This window comes from Callorhinus ursinus, unplaced genomic scaffold (genome assembly GCF_003265705.2).
Source record: "Callorhinus ursinus isolate GAN/ISIS: 27379988/994484 unplaced genomic scaffold, GSC_fseal_2.0 scaffold1, whole genome shotgun sequence".
Classification (NCBI taxonomy): domain Eukaryota; kingdom Metazoa; phylum Chordata; class Mammalia; order Carnivora; family Otariidae; genus Callorhinus; species Callorhinus ursinus.
In genome coordinates this window covers 428,581-438,472 of record NW_027397063.1, presented here as the reverse complement: position 1 = coordinate 438,472, position 9,892 = coordinate 428,581, and the positions used below count along the sequence as shown (strand labels likewise).

The 9,892-nt window shown below is 38.0% G+C and overlaps 2 non-coding genes across 2 annotated transcripts; both read right to left on the bottom strand.

Annotated features, from left to right (window-relative positions):
- Positions 1 to 495: 495 nt before the first annotated feature.
- On the bottom strand, positions 496 to 679 carry LOC112834767 (U2 spliceosomal RNA). The gene has a single exon (XR_003211025.1). It is a non-coding gene; the product is annotated as a U2 spliceosomal RNA (small nuclear RNA).
- A 3,160-nt stretch (positions 680 to 3,839) lies between these two features.
- LOC112834485 (U6 spliceosomal RNA) lies at positions 3,840 to 3,947 on the bottom strand. The gene has a single exon (XR_003210919.1). It is a non-coding gene; the product is annotated as a U6 spliceosomal RNA (small nuclear RNA).
- Positions 3,948 to 9,892: the final 5,945 nt, after the last annotated feature.

Sequence of the window (9,892 nt, the reverse complement as noted above, 5' to 3'; positions counted from 1 at the left end):
TTATGGTATGTAAATTTTTTTCAAGCAAACCCTGTGCCCAACATGGGACTCAAACTCATGATCAGGACCCCGAGATCAAGAGTCTCATGCACTACCGACTGAGCCAACCAGGCACCCCTATGGTATGTAAGATATCTCCATAAAGCTGCTTTTAATTTATTGTTGTAATTATTATTATCATTTTAAAAGATTTATTTATCTTAGAGAGAAATAGAGAGAGCATGAGCAGGAGGGGCAGAAGGAGAGAGAGAGAGAATCTCAAGCAGACTCCACACCAAGCGCAGAGCCTGACGAGGTGCTCAATTTCATGACCCTGAGATCACGACCTGAGCCAAAACCAAGAGCAGACGCTTAACCAGCCACCCTATTATTATTTATTAAGAAGGCTCCATGCCCAACATGGGGCTCGAACTCATGACTTTGAGATGGAGATTCACATGCTCTCCCGACTGGGCCAGCCAGGCACCCCAACACCATTGCAAGTTTGAAGCCCCGAGGGGGTGCCCGTTCCTGGAGGCACTGCAGTACCAGCTCAATGCATGGAGTGGATGGAGCAAGCTCTATTCCATCCCCCTGCTCCCAAAATCCATTTAATATATTGTCCTTGGATAAAGGACATATCAGATATTAAACTGACAAGAACAGATGCTAGATCTTAGCCAAAAGGCTAAGAATAAAGCTGTTTTTTAAAATAAGAAATGGGGGACGCCTAGGTGGCTCAGTCAGTTAAGTGTCTGCCTTCGGCTCAGGTCATGATCCCAGGGTCCTGGGATCAAGTCCCACATTGGGTTCCCTGCTCAGCAGGAAGTCTGCTTCTCCCTCTGACTCTACCTTCTGCTCTCTCAAAAAAAATAAATAAAATCTTAAAAAAAAATAAAGAATAAAATAAGAAATGGTTTTTCAGGACCAGCCCAAGATGACTTTATACCCCCAGGTTGCCTCAACATGGTAGCTATTATACTTTCCACACAGGAGACTCTCTCCCAATTAGGGCGCTTTGACATACGAATCTAGATACCGTTATATCAAACCAGGCTTGGTGACGTTTAAAAATTAGAATTTACAATTTCTATGTAAACATAATTATTATTTTGTTAGCCAACTCACAGTACCAATGCCATGGTCAAGAGTGTGAATACATTATTGAATCGAGGGAAGCAAACAAACCACTTCCCTAATCTGGGGTGATGGTGGCATGACTGGGAGCCCAGGAGAGCTTCGTGAGCTTTTCTTGAACCAGGCAGCTGTTAGGGCAGCTCCTAGGGCAGGAGGAGAGGTATTCAGGGTGTAGACTTAAATGTCTCCATTAACAACTGTGGTATGCTGCCTACACACATCTCCATCACCACAGAAATGTGGGGAAATTATATTAGGAAAATTCATCTTGTTTAAAGGCACAGGAATGAATGGAATATTCTGGGGTCAACTTGACTAATGTTTCTGCTCAGAGCAAGTGGTGCTCAAACTTGGGTGTGTATCAAAATCTCCTGACTTGTGAAAAAGGCAGATTCCCAGGCCAGGCCCCAAGGCTGCCAAACTGAACGTCTAGGAACAAGGGCTAGAGTCTGAATCTTGAAGGAGCCTCTGAAGTGATTTGTGCTGATGGTCCTCAAAGCACAGATGGAGGAACATTGAAAAAAGGAGGAGAGAGAGGGAAGGAAAGCAAGCAAGAAAGTAGTAGAAAAAAGGAATGAAAGGAGGGAGGGAGGAAGCAAGGAAGGAAGGAAAGAGAGAAAGAAGAAGGAGTAAGGAATAAGGAGGGCCCAGTGAAGAAGATGAAGATGAATGTACCTAGTCAGCCTTCACCTTAAGCACCTCAGCTGAATTTAGTCTTTGATTCTTTCTAGACCTCTAACTTTGTCTCATCTCTATATCTCATACTGTGCCTTCGTCTTTACCTGCCTCAGCCTTGCTCTCAGATCCTGTGGTGGACGGGGGACCTAGTTTTAAAGGTTTTCTCTTGCGATGCCCCAGCCATGGGACAAGACCTAGCTAGAGGCAGACTAACCCTAGCTTGCTCACTGGCCTATAGGGTGGTTCTCACTTTGGGATCACTGGAGAAAAAACTTGCTGGGGAGTCTGTGCTCTAAAACCTTCAGGGAGAGAAGCACAGAGTTGACTGAATTTGACAACCCAGCCCAGAATGGAACCCCTTCCCTAGTGAGGACACCTGTCCACCGTCGCACGGGGAGAGAGGAATGCCTCCGGCCTGTGAGACCCTACACACAGTGATCCACCATTGACTACTTATTTCCAGAGGTGCTTCTGCTGTCAGTCTTCCTTGGCAACAACCCAGCCCATGAGCAATGGCCCCTAGCTTTCTCTGAAAGATTCTGACTCCTCACCAGACCACATGGGTAAACTTTGACAGCCATATTTGTGACATGTGACCCACCCCCTCAATCACTGCTGACTGGACCAAGAGTGGACACTTAACCCAAACTGGCCCAATCAGAGCCCCTTTTCTTGGAAACTTGCAATTATAACTAAGATATTCCCATTCCAGTGTTGGCTGGTTTCTTATACAGAGAAGTAGAGAAAATTCAGGGGCTTGAGCATAGCTTTTTCCCACACATGAGGAATGAAATATAGGTGAGAGAGAGGAGAGGTGTATGACGGAGAGGGTCCCCCTGTGGTGACTCCATCCCATTTCCCAGTTCAGATCGCTTCTGAGCCCCTGCTGACCTCTTGCACTTCGGTTCCATCAGATGCTCCAGTATCATTGAAATAAGGGTCCTTTTACGGTTTATTCCAACTCTGACCTGCAGTCAGAGCCCTCACTAATCCAGGTATCATCCAGACACGATCATATTTCCCTTTGCCTATCTCTATCCTTGTTTTAACTCGAATCCCTTCCTTCTGTAGACAGGAAGGCAAACCACTTTGTCCTCCTTATGGTACAAAATGAGAGCTTTCCTCAAAAACTGATTTGGTGTGAATCACTGACTATAATATAATCTGTTGACTATGTTTGAAATTATAAAATTATTTTTCATTATTAGGTGCAAAATGGAACTATGGATTTGTTTTCTGTAAAAAAGAATCCTTGGAGTGCCTGGCTGGCTTAGTTGGTGGAGCATACAACTCTTGATCTCAGGGTTGTGGGCTCACAGCCCACACTGGGGGTAGAGATTACTTAAAAATAAAATCTTTAAAAAATAAAATAAAATAAAAAATGAAAAAGAATCCTTGTCAGGGTGCCTGGCTGGCTCAGTCAGAAGAGCATGCAACTCTTTTGGAGTCATGAATTAGAGCCTCACATTGGGAATAGAGATTACTAAATAAATAAATTGAATAAATAAAACAAAAGAATCAGAATCCTTGTCTTTTAGAGTTACATTGAAATATTTATGCCTGAAATTATATGATGTCAGAATCTGCTTCTAAACAATACTGGAAGGCAGGAAGTAGGTGAGGGCATAGATAAAACAAGGCTCACCTTGAGCTGATAATTGTTGCATATGGGTGACTTGGGTTCCTCATACTAGTCTGTCTACTTTTGTATATATTTAAATTTTTCCATAATAAGAAACTCTAAAAATAAGGATGGAAATTTTTTCAGGGGAATACCTCTGAAATAACATGAAACTATCAACATACAAAAGTAAGAAGAAGCTTCTTAAATTAGCGATCTAAAAGTAAGACTCTAAAGTCAGTCACCCATAGCAGGAGTGGGTCTCATGCAGCATGTAGCTAGTATGTGAATAAAAACATGCCATGTGCTTATGACCCCATTCCTTTGAATGAAAATAGCATCTTGTGTTCAACTCATCTCTGATGATACCATCTAAAATAAAATAGTCTAAGATCTATAGATTTCTTTTAAATTTAAACAAACCACATTTAACTATATACTTAGGAGTTTTGCAGGTCCTCCTTGCACAGAGACCATGCTAATCTTCTCTGGTTCGTTCCAATTTTAGTCTATGTGCTGCCAAAATGAGCACGATATACTTAGTAGTTTTTATTTTATTAAAAATTATTTGGTGAATTTAAGAGTAAGAAACATCACTCAAAGTAAAACATTTTCCAGATAGGTTGAAAACATGTGTCAGGAAATAAAGCATGTTGAGAATTCTCCACCGTCTCCATAAAGCTCACTGTGTCTGTGCATACCTTCTTATTTAGAGGAGTGAGTGGGAGGGAGGAGGAGGGAGAATGCTTGTTGAGTATTCAAGAGAGGCTGATGATTCTTTATATATTCATTATGGTTAAGAGTGTCTTTTCGGGGGGTGTGGATCCGAGGAGAAATATTTAGTTTTCCTTTTAAGTGTATTGTCCATTTCACTCCCTTGCCAACCCATTTTCAAGGGAACCAAAGTATATTCTGTCAGAGGACCCAAGGGGACCAACCGCTCCTTGCATGACCCATTGCGGTCTTGATTTTATGATTACTCTCACACTGTGGACACATTGGGGGGCCCACATCTGAGACCAGAAGTCCCCAGCTTCCCTTTTAGCCTCGGAATGTCCCCTCCTTTATCATTGGTGGTGTCCCTTTGCTCCATCAGTCCCACTTGCTCCTTTTTTGCATCTACAGCTTCCCACATCGAGGGTGGTGCTTACTTTGATTGGACTTTTGCAACAGTACACTCCTGATGGGTCTTTCCATGGTAGGCTTTTGCTCTGATAACACACGTGTACTCAAAACAGTGCTTTCTATGGTCTAAGTTGTGGCTTTGTTGGTTCCAAAGACTAAAGACCCACTCTCTACCTCATGGAAACAAGAAGTCATTGTAAAGACATTTTTCTCATCAAAATGCATCAAGACTAAAAAACAAAACCATTTCTCCTTTCCAGAACTTAATGACCCACTTCATTACATCTTCAGGTGTTCGTGAATTAAATGAAACTAAAGCTTTAGAATTACAAGGTTGGCATTTAAAAATCTTTTTGTTAATATGAAATATTTACACCACAAAAAAATAAGGCAAATAATATAGCTGAATCAATAAACCAATCAATAGTTGGCATCATTTTTCCACAGTGAAATATTTTTTTATAGACAAGGTAATATCAATAAGTAAAACCTAGATCAGGCCTCCCATCATTTCTCATCCTCAAGCCAAGCTAAATTTTAGTTAAATTGTGAATTTCAGACCTTAAAATAATGTTTTAAAGAAATTTAGATATATAAAATATTTAAGTATATTGAATATTTAAATTTATTTAAATACTTAATAAATGAATTTAAATATTTTAAAGAAAAATAGGAATGCTTTTCAACCAAAATTTCTTCTGTGGGTTGTATTTCTATAGATGTCACTGGCTTGAGACAAAGTTTAATATTGTTATACATAATTTAATGGTTTAAGACTAACAGTAAAATTGCTTAAGGTCAGACATAAGAAAAATTTTGTGTCACCTATTTAGTATGTTTGGACAATAACTTCAGATATTAAATAAATGGCTTTTGAATATTTTGGTCTAGGACCCTCAAAAAGAAATACATTTTATAAATCTATACAGTAAACCCTGAAGTGAAAGTTATTTAAGACAATGTTTAACTTTTTACCCAAATATTGTGACATTTTTCTATTATACTCTCTCTTTTGTTTAAGGTTTTGTTATAAACCACACAGCTGACTTCATAAACCACTTAAACAAAATGATGTGAGGTTTGGAAAAAATTGCTTTATTAACAAATAATGACATAGAAATTTTAGTGATAACAAACACCCATGTAGCCACCGCATGCTTTGAAAAATTCTAACGTTTTACCATATCTGCTTTAGATTATTTTTTAAATTAAAATATTGTAGCTAGATTTAAAGGCTTCCGGGTACCTCTCCCTAGTCTAGTATATCTGCCTCCTTCCCAGAGGCAAGGACTATTCTGCATTTGGTGATTATTGTCCCCATACATGTTTTTATATAATTACTACAATGTATGGATCCATATATAACAATACTGCATATAAAAATACAATATATAACGTTGGTTTTCATGTTCATGAGTTTAAAACAAACGTTATCATAGTATCCTACAACTTATTTTCTTCCTAATTTGATGTTTTTAAGATTTACCCATACTGGTATAATGCTCTAGTTCATTCAACTTAACCGCTATGGTATTCCCCTGTCTGAATAGTCCTTGCTTTACTATCCATTCTCCTGTTAATGGGTCTTTAAGTTGCTGACAACATATTATTATTAAAAATAATGTTGCAAAAATATTTTTGTACATGTCTCATTCTGTACCTAATCTAAAATTTTCCTGGGATATACACACATTAGTGGAACAGCTGCATCATAAGCTTTACCATATATTCCTATAAGTTGCTCTGTAAAGTGACTGACACTCCTTCTAGATACCGTGTATGAGAGTTGCCACTCTGCTACATTTTCAACAGTCTCATAGAAGGTTGACTCTGATCTGGTCATCAGCTGTGCCTTCAGTAGGGCCATTCCAATTTCTATCAGGCCAACTGCTTCCGGATGGTGTGGTTTGTGATTCTATCATTGGACTCCATGTTCATGGGTCCACACTGTACCTCCTTTGCTGTAAAGTGGGTTCCTGATTGGATCCATTGTATTCCCAGATAGTGATGCAGGCTGGGGCTTGTCAGCAGAAAATGTGAACCCATCATATTCGGGATAAAATCTGTGCTGTGAGGATGAATCATGCAGGTGGACAGGACCCGGTGTAGACAACTTTCCCTAGAAGATTGGCTGCTCTTATGGAGGAATTGGCCTCTGTTGTTGGCAGTTGGACATTTAGAAGTCTCAATAGCTAGACTGGACTCACATAGACTCCGTATGTGCAAGGGGCACTCTTATTCAGATTCCATTGCTATGGATTGAATGTATCCTCAACATTCATATGTTGAAGACTAGTTCCCAGTGTAATGATATTTGGAGGTGGGCCTTTGACAGGTAATTAGGTGATAAGGTTGGAGCCCTTATAATGGGATTAGTGCCCTCAAAAGACAAGACACGCGAGGGCTTTCTCTCTCTCTCTCTCTCTCTACCATGTGAAGTTCTGACAAGAAGATGGCCTTCAGCAGACACTGGATACATAAGTGCCTTGATCCTGGACTTCTAGGTTCCAGAACTGTGAAAAGTAAATTTTTGTTATTTAAGCTACTCAGCCTATGGTAATTTGTTATAGCAGCTGAAACTAACTAAGACACTCATCACACCTGTTGGAGTGACCAGTGACAAAGGCTCTGTAATATCAACAAGCTGAGTAATTTTGTTGAACTTGGTTGTTTAGTGTCTCCTCTGTGGTGGACAATTTCTTCTTTCTTTCCCCTTACAGCATTATTTTTTTTTCCCCTCACAGCATTATTGAGGTATAACTGGTTGGACAATAAACTCTAAATATTTAAAGTATAAAATTTTATTTGTTTTAGCCTAAGTATATATCCACTGAAACCATTACCGCAATCAAGATAATGAAATATGCATCACTCCTAAAAATTTCCTTGTTCTCTTTTTAATACCTTCCTCCCACCCACCTAAAACATTCTAAGAGACCCTTGTCAGAATATGATTGTTGAAGTACAATCTGACTCAAATAAACAGTTCAGAGAAACCACTTGCTTTTCCATACTCCTGTCCCATACATGTGAGGATCACTGTAAGGCACACAGAATTACCAGAGGTATATTTTCTTAGTTAAAAATTTTATTTTTATAACTCATATACCATAAAATTCATCCTTTTAAAGTAAAAATAAAATAAAATAAATAAAATGAAGTTCAGAGTACATTCACAAAATTGTGCAACTATTGCAACGATCTAATTCCAGAACATTTTCATCATCCCCAAAGAAAAACTCGGTACCTATTAGCAAGTTCCCAGTCTCCTCTCCTTCCAACTCCTGGCAACCACAAATCTGTTTTCTGTCTCTATGGATTTGCTTATTCTGAACATTTCATATAAATGGAATCATACAATATGTGGCTTTTTTCATTTATCATGTTTTCAAGATTCATCCATGTTGCAGCTTGGATCAGTATTTTATTCCTTTTTATGGCTGAATAATATTCCACTGTATGGATATATCACCTTCTTTTTTTTCATTCATCACTTGATGGACATTTAGATTGTTTTTACCTTTCAGCTATTATGAATAGTGCTTTTGTGAACATTCATGTGCAAGTTTCTGTGTGGATATATAGTTTTCATTTCTGCTGGGCATATACCTAGGAAGGGAATTGGTAGGTCATATGGTAACTCTTTATTGCTAGGTCATATGATAACTCTATGTTGAACTTTTTGAATTATTGCCAAACCACCTGCCGCATTTTATATTCCCCCATGGGTAAATTATGAGGGTTCTAAATTCTTTACATCTTTGCTAACACTTGTTATTACCTGCCTTTTTTTTATTATAAACATCCTAATGATGTGAAATGGTATCTCATTGTGGCTTTGATTTGCATTTGCCTAATGACTAGTGATGTCATGCCTCTTTTCATGTGCTTACCAGTCATTTGCACATCTTCTTTAGAGAAATGTCTATTCAAGTCCTTTTCCCATTTTAAAAATTGGGTTATTTATCTTATTATTAAGTTTTAAGAGTTCTTTACATATTCTATGTATAAATCTCCTATTGGATATATGATTTGCAAGTATTTTTTCCCATTCTGAATTGTCTTTTGAATTTCATAATAATGTTCTTGGAAGTACAGATGTTTTTTATGATGATGAAGTGCAACTTCTCCGTTTGTTGTTTGTGTTTTTGGTATCATATCTAAGAATTCATTGCCAAATCTAAGGTCATGAAAATTTACTCCTATGTTTTCTTCTAGATGTTTATAATTTAGCTTGTACATTCAGGTCTTTGATCCATTTTGAGTTAATTTTATGTATGGTGTGAGTCAGGGCTCTAATGTCATTCTTTTCTATGTGGCTGTCTAGAGTCCCTGCACCATTTGTTGGAAAGACTATTCTTTCCTCATTAAATTGACTTTGCACTCTTGTTACAACTGACCACACGTGTTTTGGGTTATTTCTAAGCCCACTATAGACTGCTTCATCTAACAATAGCAGGATATACATTCTTCTCAAACTCACATAGACCATTCACTAAAATAGACCATGTATTGGGCCATAAAACAGACCTCAGCCAATTTAAAAGAATAGAAATACAAAAGGTCCTCTCAGGCCACAATGGAATTAAACTAGAAATCAATAAAAAAAGATAACTAAAATATTTGGGCATTAAACAACACATTTCTAAATAACACATGGGTTAAAGAGGAAGTCCCAAGAGAAATTTTAAAATATTCTAAACAAAATAAAAATGGAAATACAAGTTATCAAAATTTGTGGGATGCAAGGACATTTATAGTATGAACTCTATATATTAGAAATGAAAAATCTAAAATCTATAATCTAAGCTTCCACCCTAAAGGAAGCAGAAAAGAAATAATAAAAATAGACCAGAATTCAATGCAATTGAAAACAAGTAAACAATAGAATCAACAGTACCAAAAGCCGATTCTTTGAAAAGATTAATAAAATGATCAACCTCTAGCCAAGCCAACCAAGAAAAAAAAAGAGAAGACACACATTACTAATATTAGAAATGTAAGAGTGAGACTTAAAAGTTTCCAGTTCTGCATGTAAGAAGTTTGGAAGTCACCACTCCATCCTAATAAGTAAAAAGCTGAACAGACTAGAAAATCAACAATTCTTTTTGGATCCATAATAAAGGGGACAACACAGGGCAAATTGCTGCTGTAAGGTTGGAGACAGGAGAATACAAGTAGTCACAGCTTACTGGAGTGGAGACTCTCTGAAATGCATCTCTTGAAAAGAAGATCATGAAAGATAGAATAAAAGATGTGAGGTGGGTCTCTAGGAAAAGGTGAGGCTCAAGAAACATGGACAAAGGTAGGGGGTGACCAAGAAGACTATCTACAAAGGTGGAGGGTACTTTC